Source organism: Amblyraja radiata, chromosome 8 (genome assembly GCF_010909765.2).
Source record: "Amblyraja radiata isolate CabotCenter1 chromosome 8, sAmbRad1.1.pri, whole genome shotgun sequence".
Lineage (NCBI taxonomy): Eukaryota > Metazoa > Chordata > Chondrichthyes > Rajiformes > Rajidae > Amblyraja > Amblyraja radiata.
Genome location: NC_045963.1, coordinates 38,601,863 through 38,620,540, shown reverse-complemented (window position 1 = coordinate 38,620,540; position 18,678 = coordinate 38,601,863). Strand labels below are relative to the sequence as shown.

The window sequence follows — 18,678 nt, the reverse complement described above, 5'->3', positions numbered from 1 at the left end:
ATTATGCTGCAATCTGCACTGCAACGAAAATCAAACGACACCATGATCTCAACCCGAGTTCCACAAAGTCGATTATTTCTAAGGGTCACCTCCCTCGTATCACTGTTGTTGCAAAGCTGAATTCCAACACAGTACGTGAAAGTTCAGGGGCGATTCGCGAAACTCAACCACATTCCTTCTACTGAAGGAAGGCATGGATACAGGGTGAAAGGTCAACGCTGTCTTTAAGCAACTAGTCCAACGCCGCTAAATAAAAGGGCGGACTGGGGAAAATGCAGTTACCGGAGGGGGAAGGCAGATTGAGATAAAAAGCTGGATGGAGAAACCCAGCGGGACAGAGAGCAAGAGGCGAAGCTACAGGATCTTTGAGGTGAAGCGCTCCCCAGCAAAACCACCAGCGACCCTCAGTCTCAGCTGGAAGGCGACCAATGAGCGGCGGTGTGGGCGGTGCCTGGGGCGCGGCCGGCGGGGTGGGTGCGCACGCACGCTTGGTTCAGGGCAAGGACCCCGGTGCCACGCTGTGCTCACTGAAAGCAAGTGGGAAGGGGAGGGAACCATTTTACTTTTCAGACTTCACGCGGGGTATTGCACAAAAGCAAAAAAATCGATGCAGAATATACATGTAGTCGACACGACCTTTATTTGAGTAAAATCATCTTGCAAATGGCCGGGTCATGTGATTGCGAGACACCCTCCCCCCTTCCTCATCACCCACGGAACACATTCCAATTAGTTTTAATATATTTAAATTTATTTCAATCTTATGTTTCTAATTCATCCGTATGGATTTCTTGGGAGAAGGACAGATCAATGCAAATTTAAAAAAGACACGTAACCGAGACATCTATTTATAAACTCTTTCCCGTAACTGATGACGGTTGGTGGAGAGAATGCATAGGCGTTTTTTAAAATACACACATATATTTATATATATATATATACATTATTCATCGAAACACAAAGAGGAATGGCAAAAAAAGCTATTTATTAAAAGCATTTCCAAATCGACAGCTGTCAGTTTTAAAAGAAAAGTGCAAAGAAGTTTCAAACATCCCCCCCCCCCCTTCCAAAAAAAAGTCCAAATGCAGGACAAAAAGTTCGAAAAAGATGCATTTAATTAAAAAAAAATACAGAGATCCCTCTTTAAAAATATGCATATAACTTGGGAGGCGAAAAAGTATTTTTTTTTTCTTGCAGGAAAATGCCCTGAACAGCTCTTATTTTGCTTGTGTGTTGAGTGGATTTTTTTTGTTCTTGGTCATCTCGCCCCTGATTTGATGGCGAGGAAACCCCGTTGACAAGGCACGCTTCATGACGGTGAGTTCCTTCAGTGTATTATAATTTTGCGATAAAAATTTCAAGGAAAAAAACCCAACTCCTTCGGGGAGGGGGGGAAAGGAAAAAAAATAGGGTCTAAGGGAAATATTTTTTTTAGAAAAATCACCTCCCCGCCTTTAGAAGCTGCAGCTGAAAGAGGAGGGCGAAAAAATCACCCATCAACGACAACAGTAACCACCACCACCAAAAGAAAAGCATCTGCACTTTTCAAACAAAAACCTTTCGCCCCTCATCTCCACCCTCTCCCCAAACTAAATGAGTCATTGATTGTAAAGAGCCGGTCGAAAATATAGTTTTACTTTCCGCCCCCGTGATCACGATGAGTTTAAAAAAAATAGACGCCCGAGAGGGAGAGGGAAATAATCGTCTGAAATCCCTCCCTCTTTTTCCTGCTTTCTAAGCGGTTTTATCTGGAGTCACGGGCGGGTGTTGGAAACGCCATTTGGTAAATGGACCTCACGGGGTTATTTTTCAAAGCGACGGGTCTAGATTTTTCCCAGTAGGTTTTTTTCCCACCACCGTCACTACTTTTCCTCGGCTTCCCCCCGAAGAGAAGCAGAAGCCCGCCTAAAGATGGAAGAAGCCAGGCTGCTCGGCGGCTTCTTCTGGATCTGGAGCGTTAAAAGAAAAATCTCGCACACACATACACACCTGCCCATTCTACTACCGCTGGCCAACAGCTGCTTCCTCCCGAACAGCTAAAATAAGATAAACCTAAAGCCCATCGCGAGTAGAGGAAAAAAAAAACCGAGTGAAGCCGTTCCGTCTACGCTTGTTTATGGCAACGGGCGGGTTTGGATGCCGATTTTTTTGTTTCTTTAAAAAAAAAAAAGACTTTTAAGTTCCCCTTAAGGTTCCCCGAATCATTTTGACTCGATTCGTTCGAGTTTTTGTTTAAATTATTTTGTTTAAAATTAAAGCTTCCATTTTAAGTGCCGAGGTCGAGCTGTCGATTTCGCACAACATGGCGATACCAGTGAATCCCCCTCCTTCCCCTTCATCTTATTCAATTTTAAGCCGATTTCCACCCTTTTGCTGCTCGCACCGATCTCTGGAAATAAAATATAAAACCTGGGCTAAGAATCGCCGGCATCGCCTCTCTTCATTGCATTCGGTCCGTCACTTTAGCTGATTTAGCGCCTGTCCTACCTCGTCGGAAAAGCTTGATTTAAATTAGAAAAAAAATCCCTTTTCTTTCCTTTGCTGGACGGCAACTAAAGTTGTTGTAACGAGGAAAGAAAGCACGATCTGATGTTCAGTTTGTGGAATATGTTTTTAACCACTGCATCTCGCTGTGGGCGGGATTTGAAGTTCGGTCTCAGCCCATCTTTTTTTAAAAGAACTGAAACCGCTCTCGCTTTTAACTTTAAACCGTGTTTTTTTAAATAACTGGATCCTTGCAGCTGTTTAATTTCCTTAATTTTGACAGCACTTGCCCCAGTGAAATCAGTGCCTTCCTTTACGGCCTTTTGTTTTCGTTTAAAAATCAAAAGGCTACTGTAACAAACTACTACACTTTCCTTTGACCCCGTTGGCAATAAGCAGAATAGAATTTTCCATTAAGAGACAATGTTAATTCAAATCTCAGGTTGTCGTGTACTGTAGATGATCAAGCTGGCGCAGTGCCAGCAGCGGTTGCGCACTTTAAATTTGCTGAAGCGACGCCATTTTCATTGCTTGAGAAGCCCAACGTTTTTTCATACAATTTACTTGCTAACTGTAAAATCGTTATGTGGCTTGTTGATTATCTGTTGATATGTAGCATAATATGTATTTAATGACAACCTACATCCTTATCTAAAATAACGACATCACTGGTCGATTTTACAAATTTTTTCATACGATGAGTTTCTGTGTCCACCATTTCTTATATTTTTCTGAAACCTCATGAATCTCTCCAAAAAAACTTCTGATCATTTTTCATTCTCTGGGTATTCATTTCCAGTGATTTCAGCGAAATTGCCTTCAGCGGATGGATGATGCACTGTTGCTCTTTTTCACTTAAAACCATGATTTTTAAAACGAAATCTAGCTTAGAAAAAAATAATAAGTATTGTATCGCAACAAATCAGAACACAGGGAATGGAGGAATCCGACAGAAATAGACTAACCTAATTCACGAAGAGAACCAATAAGAATTCAAGAAGATGAGGATGGATAAACAAGGGGATGACTAGAATTCACAAAATAGATATAAAGCAATTCACAAAATGGGTATCACACTAAGGACGTGAACAAAGATCATAACCTTGCATCAACATTGCTCAAAATCACAGCAAGAGATCACAAAGTTGGTAGGGTGAGCTAGGTTTCTGGATCCAGGATTGTCACACGAGGGTCTGAAACCGGATCGCTGTCGCGAAAAGGACTGGAAGATGCATCCGCAAAATGAAGACTCAAAAAGATGATGATTTGGGGAAGTACGATGGATCAGGGTGATACCCTGAAGACTGATTTGGTGGCAGCAGGTGTCTCTTAATAAGCTCAAGCATTATGTGCTGACACCCTATTGAAGTTGGTCATACGGTTAAAAGACCTGTGAAAAAACAACTTCTAGTTGTTGCTTTGAAAAAGAAACAGCACCTGTGGGCCTTAAAACATAAAGATTGGACATGTGGAGGACTCTTATAAAGGTGTTATTCAGTGATGAAAGCCATTTTCTGTTTCAGGGCCAACGTAGCTAATGTGTTTGGAAATCAGTTGCAGAGCCTGTGAGAAAATCCTCACAATCTGTCAAACATCCTGAAATGATGATGTTCTAGGGTCGGTCAGGACAATGAGTCATGATGATGATATACAAATATCATGACCTTTGTATCAGCTGACTTGGAGGTCAGATCGCATGTGCACTGTGTAAGCCTAGGCAGGAGGCTATGGTGGAGTGAGATAATAAACACGGAGACCAAGGAATGTAACCTCAAGATTTTATTTTAGAAATGGCAGTCGCTGGAGCTGATTTTTTAGCACTTCACTTTGATCCGACGGGTGATGCGAGTACCGTCAGCGTGAAGTGGAATGCTTGGCTGCAGGAATTCGAAGCTTATGTTGACAGTTGAGCGCTCTTTCTTGAGGAGAGTACGCCGGGGCAGAATACGCAGCGGCAGTTCGAGAAATGAAGGAAGACTATAAGAAAGCTGTTGATGCTTTGAACAGTCATTATGTGGTGGTGCCGAATACAACATTTCAGCGCCATTTATTCCGTAAAACAATGCAGGAAGAGGGCGAGACTGTTGCTCAATTTGTGACGAGACTCAGATAGGATGCACATATGTGGCTGCTGATGTGGAAATCCAGATATTGGATCAGGTTGTCCAACATTGCAGGTTAGACAAGCTCAGGAGAAGGCTGCTAGAAAAAGGGGGTGAGTTAAACCTTAATGATGCTTTGTCGATTGCAGCAGCTCTGTTGAGGGACAATTTCACAGCATGAAATTGAAAGATTCCAAGACTGGGCAAGTTAACCAGCTGTCCTACGGTAGACCAAAAAGTATGCCTGAACGTGAGATCGAGTGTTACAGGTGTGCAACAAGGGTCACATAGGGAAAGATGCATGTTGTCCAGCAAAAGGTAGAACATGTAGGAAATGTGGAGATAAAGATCATTTTGCAAAGAAATGTAAAAGTAAGCCCAGGGACAAGACAAGTGATTACAACAAGAAAGGGAAGTCCAGTGAAATGAAAGACAGACCGTGGCAGAAAAAGAAGGACCATGTCCGTCACGTAAAAGGTGATTTCGGAAGTGATGACGACAGTGATGAAGCTGGTGAGCATGCTGTTAAAATGAATTATTAGTTTGCATTGAATGAGAGCCATCACGAGAAAGTTGCGGTGACCATCGGAGGTGTTACAGTGCCAGTAATTGTAGATTCTGGTAGCGACAGCAACGTAATTGACAGATAACTTTGGGAATACTTGAAACAGCAGAAAATCAAGTGCACGTCAAGGAGGTGTAGTAGGAAGTTATATCCATACACTGCAACTAAACCATTGCAGACCATTGGATGTTTCACGGCTAAAGTAGAAGTCGGAGATAGAGAAACTGAAACAGAATTCGTGGTGATGGAGGAGAAGGGAGAATCTCTGCTGAGTAGAAATACAGCTCGAGAGCTGGGAGTGCTTCACATCGGAGTGCATGTCAGTTCAGTGCAGTCATATGATGACATGAGGCAGGAATTTCATTCAGTATTCCAAGGGGTTTGAAAATTGAAAGGCCGGCAAGTGAAGTTAGCCATTGATGAAAATGTCAAGGCGATAGCTCAACTGGTGCGGAGAACGCCATTTGGACTTTGTGGAAAAGTAGAAGCTAAAATCAAGGAGTTGATTGATCAGGACATTATTGAACCAGTTGAACTTTCGACACCATGGGTGAGTCCAGTTGTGATTGTGCCGAACCCAATGATGACATTAGACTGTGCGTTGAATTGAGGAGAGCCAATGAGGCAATAAACAGAAAGACACCCAATTCCTACGGTCAACCAGTAAAGTGTTTTCCAAAATTGATCTCAAGTGGGGATATCATCAGGTGGAATTACATCCAGAGTCAAGAGAGGTGACAACATTCGTCACTCACTGCGGATTCCACCGGTACAAAAGACTGATGTTTGGAATCATTGCTGCTCCCGAGATCTGTCAGTAGGAAATCCACAGAGTGATTCAAGGTGTACCTGGACTAGCAAACATATCAGATGACATCATCGACCATGCATCAATTCATGAGGAGCATGACAGGAGGTTCAAGCTAGTGTTGACTAAACTTCAAGAAGCAGGACTCACTGAATGAAGACAAGTGCAAGTTTGGCGTCTTTGAGATGGATTTCATGGGACACAGACTCACAAGTGAAGGGCTGAACCCAGCCAAAAAAGTGAAAGCTATTGCATATGCACGTGAACCTCAGAATGCAATCGAGATGAGGAGTTTTCTAGGACTGGTCAATTATCGTGCAAAATTTATTCCAAATTTTGCTACACTGGCAGATCCGCTGAGAAAGTTGACCAGGAAAGACGTACGGTTCCAGTTTGGTAGTGAACAGAGACAGGCATTCAAATCACTGAAACAGTCTAATGAGTGCAGAAACCCTTGGATATTATGATCCAGCTGCACCAACAAAAGTGATAGCAGATGCTAGTCCGGTGGGCTTAGGAGCAGTGCTGGTACAGACATATGCAGATGGACCCATCAACCATTCCTCAACCCACCCGGCCAACCTAAAGACCTTCACTCTGCAATTTCACCCACTTTCGTATCATCTGCAAACTTGCTTATCTTGCCAAGTACGTAATGGGTCGAGACCCTTCTTCAGGCATCTATAGCATCCTGGCATAGGTACTATTATTGTCAAAGTGATCCAGTGATGAATGTAGTGTGAAGGATATGGTGCAGATGTGGGCCATTACCAATCTTTCAAAGCACTTAATTATGGTTGATGTGGTAAGCTACTGGGCTGTAGTCATTGAGACAGATTGCCTATTTTTCTCTGGGATTCAAATGATAGAGGTTTCCTTAAAATAGATGGGGGCAATAGACTATTGGAGTGAGAGGTTGATGATGTAGATGGACTGTGATTGGCACATGATTTCAGAACTCGTTCAGGGACACTGACAGACTGGGTCCTTTCTAAGTGTTTACCCTTATTAAAGCAAATCTGAAATGCCTCTGATATGTATGGGATCCGGTAGGGGAGCGCACCTCGGTGGAACTTAATAAACCTAAACCTAACTCTATTTGCCTGTTCGAAATAGGCGTAAAAGGCATTGTGCTCTTCCAGGAGAGATGTGTCATTGCCAGAGATCGCTGATAGCCCTCGATATTGTTTCATGCTTCCAAAGATATGTTAAACTGCTGATAAATGGTTGGCCAATATATGCCTATGCCCTCAGCTATAATACTAAATTGCATCGGATGCCCAATAATGTTGGTACCTGATACAAGTAACAATTACCCATATTAAAATTTACAGTTGTTGGGCTCGTAACCTAAGGATGCATCACAGCTGAGCATGGTTTAACACACAATTTCAAGAATTGTAGGTAACATTCATAATTGAGAGGCCTTAATTTCCCCCTCAATTAGCTCTCCTCATTAAGTTTTCTCCTCAGTAAAACAGATCTTGCTGCTATCAACTGATAAAATTGGAATCAAAAGCAGATTATTACCTAAATGGACTGCTAGTGTGTAAAGTTCAGATGGGTCTAAGTGCTTGTGCATGAATTACACAAAGTTCACAAACAGATCTAACAAGCATTTAAAAAAGCAAATAGCATGTTGGTCTTTATTGCAAAGGAGTTGAAGTTTAAGAATTGGAAAGTTTTATTGCAGTTGTATCGGGTGTTCATGAGGCCACATCTGAAATACTATGGACAGTTATGGTTTCCTTCTTTAAAAACAGATTCAGTAGATTGGAGGGTTTACCAGGCTAATTCATGGGAAGAGAGAGTTATCCTAACGAGAGAGTAGATATATTGGTCTGTATTCCTTGATTCCCTGTTGAAAAAAAATGAAGTTGATCTTAGTTATTAGAGCTAATCTTGGCATCATGTTCTGCACACATTGTGTGTTGAAGGGCCTTTTCTTGTGCTATCCTGTTCTATGTTCTACCACAAAATATGTTGCTCATTTAAAACTGCATAGAAATATATTTCAGATGGTAATGATCTCTGGAATTCTCTGCCCTTCAAGGGCCTGTCCCACGAGCATGCGACTCCATGTGGCAAGCGCGACCTAACGTGGTCGCTTGAGGTGTACGGCCTCGCGGGGCCGGTCCCACTTCGATCGCCGGAGCCGTATGGAGTTGTGCGGAGCTGGTCCCGACATCGCGCGGGGCTCCGAACAACTGACCGTGTTAAAAAATTCCACGCGGTAACGGCCTGCCGGCCCGCAGCTGCCTCGACACCGTACGTCATGCGCGAACTTCCCGTGGACTTCGCTCGAACTTTATGTCACTCACTCGACCTCCGCGCGGCCCCCGCTTTTGGATTGGTCGCGCTTGCCGCATGCAGTCGCATGCTCGTGGGACAGACCCTTTAGGTCGCGCTTGCCGCATGGAGTCGCATGCTTGTGGGACAGGCCCTTTAGGGTGGTGGAGATGAGATTGTTAGATGTAATTAAGATGGAGACAGGTAAGTTTTTGAAAAATCAAAGGTTACGGGGGACATACTGAAGCGGAGTTGAGTCCAACATGTATCAATCATGATCATGTTGAATGGTGACGGTGCAGGCCCGAGAGGCCAATTGGCCTACCCTTCTCTAATTTTCTAGTGCTCTTACAGATCCTTCAGCTACTCACTGGTTAAAGTCACTAGGGTATTGGAAGTCTGAAGAAGGGTCTCGCCCCAAAACATCGCCTATTCATTGTAAAACCCTACAAAGATTAATTTCACAAGAGAGGTACTCATAAACATCGGACATACGGTACCTCCAAACATCATTCCGGATTTCTCTCACTCGCTGGATTATTTGGACATACTCGTTGGCGGGGCTGTGGCTGCGTTCAAGGTCTTGAGACGGAGGAGGACCCGTGGGAAACGCTCTGGAGCACTCACCCGATTCCGGCAACGAGGATCACGCACACCACTCCCGAGCATATTCCTGGCAAACGTACGTTCTCTCAAGAACAAAGTGGGCGAACTGCAACTCCTGCATCGGACAAACAAGGACTTCTCTCGAGCTGCTGCCCTGTGTTTCACCGAGACTTGGCTTTGTGAGTCGACCCCGGACAGCGCGCTGCAACTTGCTGGCTTCCAACTTCACAGAGCGGATCGCGAAGTGGAGGCAGCGGGGAAATCAAGAGGCGGTGGAATATGCTTCTATACCAACCAGGACTGGTGCAGCGACATCACGGTACTGTCAAATTTCTGTTCTCCCAACCTAGAATCCCTTTTTATAAACTGCAAACCCTTCTGCTCTCAGAGGGAATTTAACTCCTTTATTCTCGCTGGAGTTTACATTCCCCCCCAAGCCTGCGTACGTGAGGCGCAAATGCAACTCGCTGACCAGGTAATGAGGATAGAGAGTGACTTCCCGGACGTTACTTGGGGGACGTTACAAAGCTAACCTCAGCCGTGACCTTCCAAAATACAGACTTCATGTTACCTGCCCCACCATATCGCTCTGTTCCCCGGGTGGGTCTGGGTCTCATTGATCATTGCATAGTTCACCTTATTCTGACCTACAGGCAGAAACTAAAAGCTGCTAAGCCTGTGGTCAGAACAACGAAAAGGTGGACAAGCGAGGGCATTGAGAACCTGCAATCCTGCTTTGACTGTACGGATTGGAATATGTTCAGGGAAGCAACCACAAGCCTTGATGAGTATACGGACACTGTATCATCTTATGTCAGCTTTTGCGAGGACAGTTGCATTCCAACTAAGACCCGGACATGGTTCAACAACAACAAGCCCTGGTTCACTGCAGAACTCAGACAGCTCCAACGGTCTAAAGAGGAGGCCTACAGGAGCGGGGATGCAGACCTCTACAGGCAGGCCATGTACAAGCTCAGAAGAGGAATCAGAGCTGCCAAGGAAAGGTACTCTGAGAAGTTGAGGAGCAAGTTCTCAGCTTTGAAAGGGCTTGCAAGAAATTACCAGCTACAAGAGGAAAGCCCCCCGCTCTCTGGACAATCGTCAGCTGACCAACGACCTGAATGAGTTTTACTGCAAGTTTGAAAATCAGAAACATAACCCTGGTACCCCCTCCCCAACCAACACAGCCAGACCCGTCTACAAAGAATGGACCCTGCACCTTCTCCTTCCCATTCACCACGTCACACCTACTTAAGGCAAGACTCCAGTATGAAAAGACTGGACCATTTCCCACCCCAACCAACACTTCACACCCACTCGCAGCCTGACCTCAGTTTGCAAAGTGTGCCTTTCTACACCCACCCCCCTCCAATCACCACTTCACACCCAATCATCCACACCCTCTGTGCTGCACAACATAACTTATCCAATATCAACAATAAAAATAGAGGAGGTGGAGAGGCTTTTCAGAGGACAAAAGAGCCGGAAATCTCCAGGACCTGACAATGTTTCCCCCTCTACTCTTAAGCTCTGTGGCACCGGTCTATACAGACATTTTTAACCAGTCCCTGCAAACATGTACTGTCCCTGCCTGCTTCAAAGTCTCCACTATTGTCCCTGTACCCAAAAAGGCAAGGATTACTTGTCTTAATGACTACAGGCCTGTCGTACTGACCTCTGTAGTCATGAAGCCACTCGAAAGGCTTGTGCTGGCCAAGCTGAAAAATATTACAAACTCCCTGTTGGACCCTCTGCAGTTTGCATATCGGGCCAATAGATCTGTGGCTGATGCAGTCAATCTGGGCCTCCACTTCATCCTACAGCACCTAGACCGCCAGGGGACCTATGCGAGGATCCTGTTTGTTGATTTTAGCTCTGCATTCAACACCATTGTGCCAGAGTTACTACACTACAAACCTTCCGAGTTGACTGTGCCTGAACCCCTCTGTCAGTGGATCACCAATTTCCTGACACAGGAAGCAGCATGTGAGGCTGGGAAAGCACATCTCGGGCCCGCAAACACTCAGCTTAGGAGCACCGCAAGGTTGCCTACTCTCTCCTCTACTCTCTCTACACCAACGACTGCAGCTCCACAGACACCTCTGTCAAGCTTCTCAAGTTTGCGGACGACACAACCCTGATTGGACTGATCCAGGATGGGGAGGAATCTGCCTACAGACAGGAAGTGTCACAGCTGGCGTCCTGGTGCCATCGCAACAACCTAGAGCTCAATGCTCTTAAGACTGTGGAACTGATTGTAGACTTTAGGAGAGCCCCCCCCTCCCCTCACCCCACTCACCATCAACAACACCACAGTCGCATTTGTGGAGTCTTTTAAGTTCCTGGGAACCATCATCTCCAAGGAAGTTAAGTGGGGGGCTACCATCGACTCCACAGTCAAAAAGGCACAACAGAGGATGTACTTCCTGCGGCAGCTGAGGAAGCACAATCTGCCACAGGCAATGATGGTCCAATTCTACATGGCCATCGTAGAATCTGTTCTCACCTTCTGCATCATGGTCTGGTTTGGATCAGCCACCAAGCACGACACCTGGAGGCTTCAGCGAATCGTCCGATCAGCAAAGAAGATTATTGGCTGCAACCTTCCCTCCATTGATGAACTGTACACTGCAAGGGCCAGGAAGCGAGCGGGCAAGATCATCTCTGACCCCTCTCACCCTGGCCACAAACTCTTTGAATCACTTCCCTCTGGAAGGCGACTCCGGACTGTCAAAGCTGCCACAGCCAGACATAAAAACAGTTTTTATCCATGAGTAGTTGCTCAACAGCCAAAAATCTGTATCCTCCCTTTGATCTGGTATTTTTTTGTTGATTTTAGCTCTGCATTCAACACCATTGTGCCAGAGCTACTACACCAAACTTTCCGAGCTGACTGTGCCTGAACCCCTCTGCCAGTGGATCACCAATTTCCTGACACAGGAAGCAGCATGTGAGGCTGGGAAAGCACATCTCGGACCCGCAAACACTTAGCATAGGAGCACCGCAAGGTTGCGTACTCTCTCCTCTACTCTCTCTACACCAACGACTGCAGCTCCACAGACACCTCTGTCAAGCTTCACAAGTTTGCGGATGACACAACCCTGATTGGACTGATCCAGGATGGGGAGGAATCTGCCTACAGACAGGAAGTGTCACAGCTGGCGTCCTGGTGCCATCGCAACAACCTAGAGCTCAATGCTCTTAAGACTGTGGAATTGATTGTAGACTTTAGGAGAGCCCCTCCTCCCCTCACCCCACTCACCATCAACAACACCACAGTCGCATTTGTGGAGTCTTTTAAGTTCCTGGGAACCACCATCTCCAAGGAAGTTAAGTGGGGGGCTACCATCGACTCCACAGTCAAAAAGACACAACAGAGGATGTACTTCCTGCGGCAGCTGAGGAAGCACAATCTGCCACAGGCAATGATGGTCCAATTCTACACGGCCATCGTAGAGTCTGTTCTCACCTTCTCCATCATGGTCTGGTTTGGGTCAGCCACCAAGCACGACACCTGGAGGCTGCAGTGAATCGTCCGATCAGCAGAGAAGATTAATGGCTGCAACCTTCCCTCCATTGATGAACTGTACACTGCAAGGGCCAGGAAGCGAGCGGGCAAGATCATCTCTGACCCCTCTCACCCTGGCCACAAACTCTTTGAATCACTTCCCTCTGGAAGGCGACTCCGGACTGTCAAAGCTGCCACAGCCAGACATAAAAACAGTTTTTATCCACGAGTAGTTGCTCTACTCAACAGCCAAAAATCTGTTGCCTCCCTTTGATCTAGTATTTTTTTGGTTCACATGCTTGATCAATGGTGTTTCATCATTAATGTTTTATTATTAATGTTTAGTGTTTTCTGAGTCATTCGTAACTGTCACTGTATGTCATGTTACGTGGGCGGAGCACCAAGGCAAATTCCTTGTATGTGAATACTTGGCCAATAAACATATTCCTTCGCACCATAGATGCTGCCTCATCTGCCGAGTTTCTCCAGCATTTTTGTCTGCGTTTGGGGTATTGGGAGAGGCTTCTTCTAATGGATTAAATACTTTTAAGTTTCAAAAAGATGAGCTTTAATCTGGATATGGATGGAAGAGCTAAAGGAAAGGTGACAAAACTCCGAAACAGTTTGCAAACCCAAAGTCAGTGATGCCAAATAAATCATTAATCAACTGGAATTGTACAGATAAGCCCTATCCACAAAAGAGCAGGACAAATAAATCTGTTATGGCTCAGCTAGGAGGGATTCTCGGCGCAACCCTTAGTCGTTAGAAAATTGATGGAAGGTGATAGAAACCATGTTGTCAAACAGCACCTACACTTCAGTAGCCTTTTCAACAAGTTCCAATCTGGGCCTCTTGGCTCCAAACGTCATTCGTGGCTTGGATCAAACATGGGCCAAATCGTTAAATTCCTCAGGTAGGAATTACTACAATTGACATAGGCTACATTGTGACTGAATGTGAGATTAAGGAGCCCCAGCTAAAAATTAAAGTCATTTAGAGAGGAAATGGGATTGCTCTATGAGCTGGCATGCACTTTTTCTAAAGCCTTTTTCTATGTCAAAGAAAACTATGGAAAAAAAATATATGGAATCAGAATCAGGCAAAAACTCAACACCTTGGAAACCTAACTGAAGTGAACTTGGAAATGAAGATGAATGCGCTTGACAGAGTTCGATCATCTCATCTCTAAGACAGCATTACTTTTTCATTTGCTTATAGTTCTTCCAGTTGATATATTGCATTACTGCTCACGGCGTGCTCTCTGTTATTGGGAAAGCAAACGCAGATTAGGTAACTGCTTTGCTAAATGCCTTAATTCAATCAGCAAGCATGACCCCAAACTTTGAGTTGCCTGTCATTTTAAGTCTTAATTTCATCTCTCAATATTTGGCTTTAAATACTGACTTAAACAATTTTACATTTCCAGCGTTCAATTGTTTTTTTCTGGAAATCATAGATATTTATTTTGTCTTTCCTGTTTATACCTCCTTTAGGTATAGCTTTTGTTAGTCAGTAGATGACTAAGAAAGTGAGAAAGGAATTTCAGATGGAAATCAACTGAAGAAATGGGAAACGGAATGGCAGATGGAATTTAAATTGGACAACTGTGAAATAATTTTTTTTAAATTTCAAAATAGACTTTATTCAAGTAATAAATATATACAATACGTGAACCGTGCGAAAAATTCATCCGACATTTTCAGAGGCTATACAATTGTTCAATATTGTCTATACATTTTTCAAATTTCACAAATCTGTCCCCCACCCGTGCCACTCATGTGGCCCCCTGGCGCGGGATACCTTCCCTTATTTTGAGGGGCGTCTCCACCATACCGTGTCCCCCATGTCCAGCAACGGAAGGACCTTAGGCTGTGACCCTCCCCCACCGAGCCCTGACGTGGCTGCACCAAGCTTCAGTGCGTCCCTCAGCACGTACTCCTGCAGTCTGCAGCGGGCCAGTCAGCAACATTCCCTGACGAACATCTCGCTCTGCTGGGTGGTGAACAATGCTCGGGCAGACCAAAGAGCGTCTTTCACCGAATTGATGACCTTCCAGCAGCACTCGATGTCAGTCTATGAATGTGTCCCTGGGAACAGTCCGTAAATTACAGAGTCCTCTGTGACGGAGCTGTTCGGGATAAAACGTTCCAGGGACACCTGCATCCTTCTGACTCTTTTTGCAAATACACACTTTGCGAAGAGGTGGGCAACCGTCTCCTCTCCATAGCAGCAGCCCCGAGGGCAGCGTGCGGTGGCAGTGAGGTTTCGACGGTGCAGGATGGATCTGACTGGGAGGGCTCCCCTCACCGTATATGATTGAGATACATCTTTAATCAGCACTGAAACTTAACAGCATTAAGGACGGTTGGTTGTCAGTACATCCTAGCTGCTCAGACTGGCAGTGCCAGGAACGAGTGTTAGTATAAGTGTTATAGTGGGGTGGAGTTAGTGATGCTGGCTTATGTGTGATTGGTTCACATGCATCATCAATCTACATCCTTCCCCCTAAAGATCAAGTGTGGAAGGGCACCCATATCATGGAGTTAAACATACTCGCCATATCTGTCTGGTGGTCTACTGACACGGCCCGAGCGCGTGCGGACCAAACCCTCCCCCCCCTCACCAGAAAGATGAGACGGTGACGGAGGCTTGAGATGAGACGGAGGCTTGAGATGAGACGGAGAGCCTGGAGGCGAGAATGGCGTGGTGGAGGCCTGTGGTGACCGAAAGGGGAAACATGCGGTAGGTGAAGCCCCGTGGTTAGTGGAGACCGAGGGACATGGAGGGGTGCAAGGCATACGGGTGGGAGACATTGCAAAAGGCAGCAGGAACTGGAGCGGCGGAGCATAGCGACCAGCAGACGGTGGTCGGGGCTCCCTCACAGCAAGCAGGTGTTGTCGACTTCTCCGGTATACCGCTCCCTCACAGTCCACAAGGTAGGACTTTGTGCCTTCCCTCATAATGGGAACCATTGTGGGGGGATGTTCTTTATGTTTAAACCTCTTATTAATGTTATGTCTGTATTCTTTCTTTATGTGCTGCACTGGCAAGAAGCATTTCACTACACCTAGGTGTATGTGACTAATAAATAACCTTTGACCTTTGAGGATCGTGGCTCGTCAGTCGGGCTGACAACAGTGCCCAGACGGGAATGTCCAGTTGAAGTTCGTAGACGGACGACCTGGCCCGGTAGTAGAGGCTTGAGTGGTCTGCTGGAACTGTCGTAAAACCGTTTCTGGATGTCATGCTTCTCTTGGAGACGTTTCTGGATAGTGGCAGGCTTCAGCACCCGAGGGACCAGCCGCTGTTGTGCGATGGGGACCGGAGACCTCGTCAATCTCGACATTAGGCGCTGTGCCGGCGATCCCAAGGTACCGTCTCTGGCAATGTTTCTGAGATTCAGGAGATCGAGATAGACGTCTGACTTTGAAATGCGCGCTCCCTCCAGCAAGTGCTTGGCGGTTTTGACAGCGCGTTCAGCGAGTCCATTACTCTGTGGATACTCGGGACTGCTCGTGACGTGCTGGAAGTTCCATCGGTCTGCGAAAAACTTGAACATGTGGCTGGTGACTGCCGACTTGTCGGTTCTCAGGCTGACAGGTGCGCCATAGGCGGAGAAGTGTCTTTTCAGCTTCTTGATGACCATCTCAGATGTGAGGGAGGTCAGTTGGTCTAGTGCAAACCAGTTAGAAAAGGAGTCGACCAGAACGAGGTAGTGCTTTCCGCACCATTCGAAAATGTCTGCCGTCAGCGACGTCCAGGGCAGCGCTGGTGGAGGTTGTTGCAGAAGGGGCTGCCGCTGCTGATGAGGCGCAAGGTTGTTGCAAGTGGGGCAGGAGGCTATGCCGTCCCGGATGTAGTTGGCCATTCCCGGCCAGTAGAACAGACCACGAGCGCGTGCCAGTGTGGAGTTGGCTCCTGGGTGACCGCTGTGTGCCTCTTTGAAGTATTCATCTCGTAGCGATGAGGGTATCACTACTTTGTGACCCTTAACGATAACACCATCCAGAACCACCAGTTCATCACGGACCAGGAAGAACGGCTGCACCTCTGTGGACGTGTTGGATTGTTTGTCTGGCCAGGCTGTTTTGATGATGGAGGAGAGGGTTTGAAGCGTATCGTCAGTCGCAGTGTGCGCGGCCATGGTGCGCAGTTGCTTACTGGAGACGAGATCGATACCGAGGGCCGTGAAATTTTCCTGTTCATAGGGATGTTGTTCGCAAGATGCCTGAGGTGCACGAGAGAGAGTGTCAGCGACATGCATGTCCTTACACTTTGTGTAGGTAATAGAGAAATCGTACCGCTGCAGCTGCATCATCATACGCTGCAAGCGAGCTGGCGCGGCATGGATGGGCTTGTTCAGGATTGTCACCAGTGGTTGGTGGTCCGTCTCGACCGTGAAGGTGTTGCCAAAGACGAAGTCGTGGAATTTGGAGCAGGCAAAAACGACAGCCAGCAGTTCCTTTTTGATTTGCACGTAGTGTTGCTCCGTGTCGGTCATGGTGCGAGAGGCATACGACACAGGTAGTAGGATGCCATCGGCAGATGGTTGCAAGCAGGCTGTGCCGAGCCCAAATTTCGAGGCATCGCAGGTGATCGTCACCGGACGTTTCAGGTCGAAAAAAGTCAGGGTCGGTGCACTGGTTAGTTTGCACTTTAATATATCGAAGGCAACCTGATGTTGCCGGAACCATGACCATGCAGTGTCCTTTTTTGGTCAGCTGCCGCAGTCTGGAGCTTAGTTCACTGAGGTTCGGTATGAACTTTCCGAGATAGTTTACCATGCCCAGAAAACGTTGCAGGCCTTTCACGTCTGTGAGGGCAGGCATTTCTGTGATGGCAGCAGCTTTCTTCGGATCAGGTTGGATGGCCATCAGGAGTGAAGATGTGGCCGACGTAGGAGACCTCAGGAACCCTGAACTTGCAATTATCAGGATTGAACTTGAGGTTGATCTTGCGTGCTCCGCTGCGTCTTTGCCATACACGGGGATATCGTCGACAATAATGGCACAGTAGGCCCTCGAATAACTGCTCAATAGTTCTTTGGAAGACTTCACTGGCGGAGTTGATTCCAAATGGAATTCTCAGAAACTTGTATCTGCTGAATGGGGTGGCAAATATGGTGAGGTTTGATGACTTCTTGTCCAGCGGTATCTGCCAGAAAGAGTTCTTTGCATCGAGGACAGAAATTAGGGTGGCCATCCCGACCTTTGCCGCAACATCCTCGACGGTCTTCATGGGATGGTGTGGACGCTTAATGGCAGTGTTCAGGTCTTTTGGGTTGATGCACAGGCGGATTTCATTTTTTCCCTTCTTGACTGTGGCAATCATGGTTGAGACCCAGTCGGAGGGGTCGCTGACTACTTCAATTACGCCATGTCCTTCAGCACAGAATGAACCCTGTCAGTCATGGCAAATGACAGTCAGTGTGAGGCTCGGATGATGGGTGTCACATCGGGGTCAGTAATAATCTTGTAGGTCACAGGCAGCTTGCCTAGGCTGTTGTCGAAAAGATCAGGGAATTCGCTTAGCGGGTCCAACAAAATTTGCAGCTTGAGGACCGTTTTGTCAAAGGAAATCAGCCCCAGTTCCTGACAGGCATGATTGCCAAGCAGAGTAACTGAATTAAAGTTCAAGACATAGAAGGTCAAATCCCTCGTGGGTTTTTTTAGCACACATTTCAAGTTGGTTTTGCCCAGAGGAACCAGCACCTCCCCTCCAAAAGCATGTAAAGTGGATTTGACCTTGATCAGTGGCTCGTTAGTTCTAATCTTGTTGAAGAGGTTGTTTGACATAGTGTTGACCTATGCGCCCATGTCCAATTTCGCGCCAAAGTCGACATTGTTTACAAATATCGTCACGGTTGGATCAGAATTCTTGGCAACAGCATGCTGTAACGAGTAAACAGTCGAAACCTCTTGCGAGTTAATTGGGCTGTATACGGGGGCGGATTCGAGCTGGAATTGGGGAGTGAGACTGTTGTTGCCTCGTTGCAAGTATTGAGATTAGACTTGGAGCTGGGCAAATTCTTCCCACGGGCCCGAATAGCTGCCCGACAAGCAGAGGCAAAGTGATTTAACTTCTTACAGTAATTGCATGTTTTTCCGAGGGCGGGACAGGCTGATTGCTGTGCAAGTAATTGCAGTTGGGACATCTCTTCTGAGGACCGCTGTGAGCCGCCTGACTAGCTTGGGTCATAAACCGACTGTTATCTGTGTTTGGTCGCTGCCTAGTGAGGCCCGTCAGATTGATGGTTTTGGTTCGGTGCGAACTGTCTATGAGGCCGATGAATTCTGCTGTTCTGCATAAGTGTAC

The 18,678-nt window shown here is 46.4% G+C and overlaps 1 protein-coding gene across 2 annotated transcripts in view; it reads left to right on the top strand.

The window, feature by feature from the left end:
• The first annotated feature begins 88 nt into the window (after window positions 1-88).
• The window catches only part of bicral (BRD4 interacting chromatin remodeling complex associated protein like), a 77,747-nt gene continuing 59,157 nt past the window's right edge, over window positions 89-18,678 (top strand). The window contains exon 1 of one of the 2 annotated variants that reach the window (XM_033025572.1): window positions 89-1,317. The gene's annotated coding sequence lies outside the window, so the exon portion shown is untranslated. The remainder of the gene's footprint in view (window positions 1,318-18,678) is intronic. The other variant, XM_033025574.1, reaches the window with a different exon arrangement.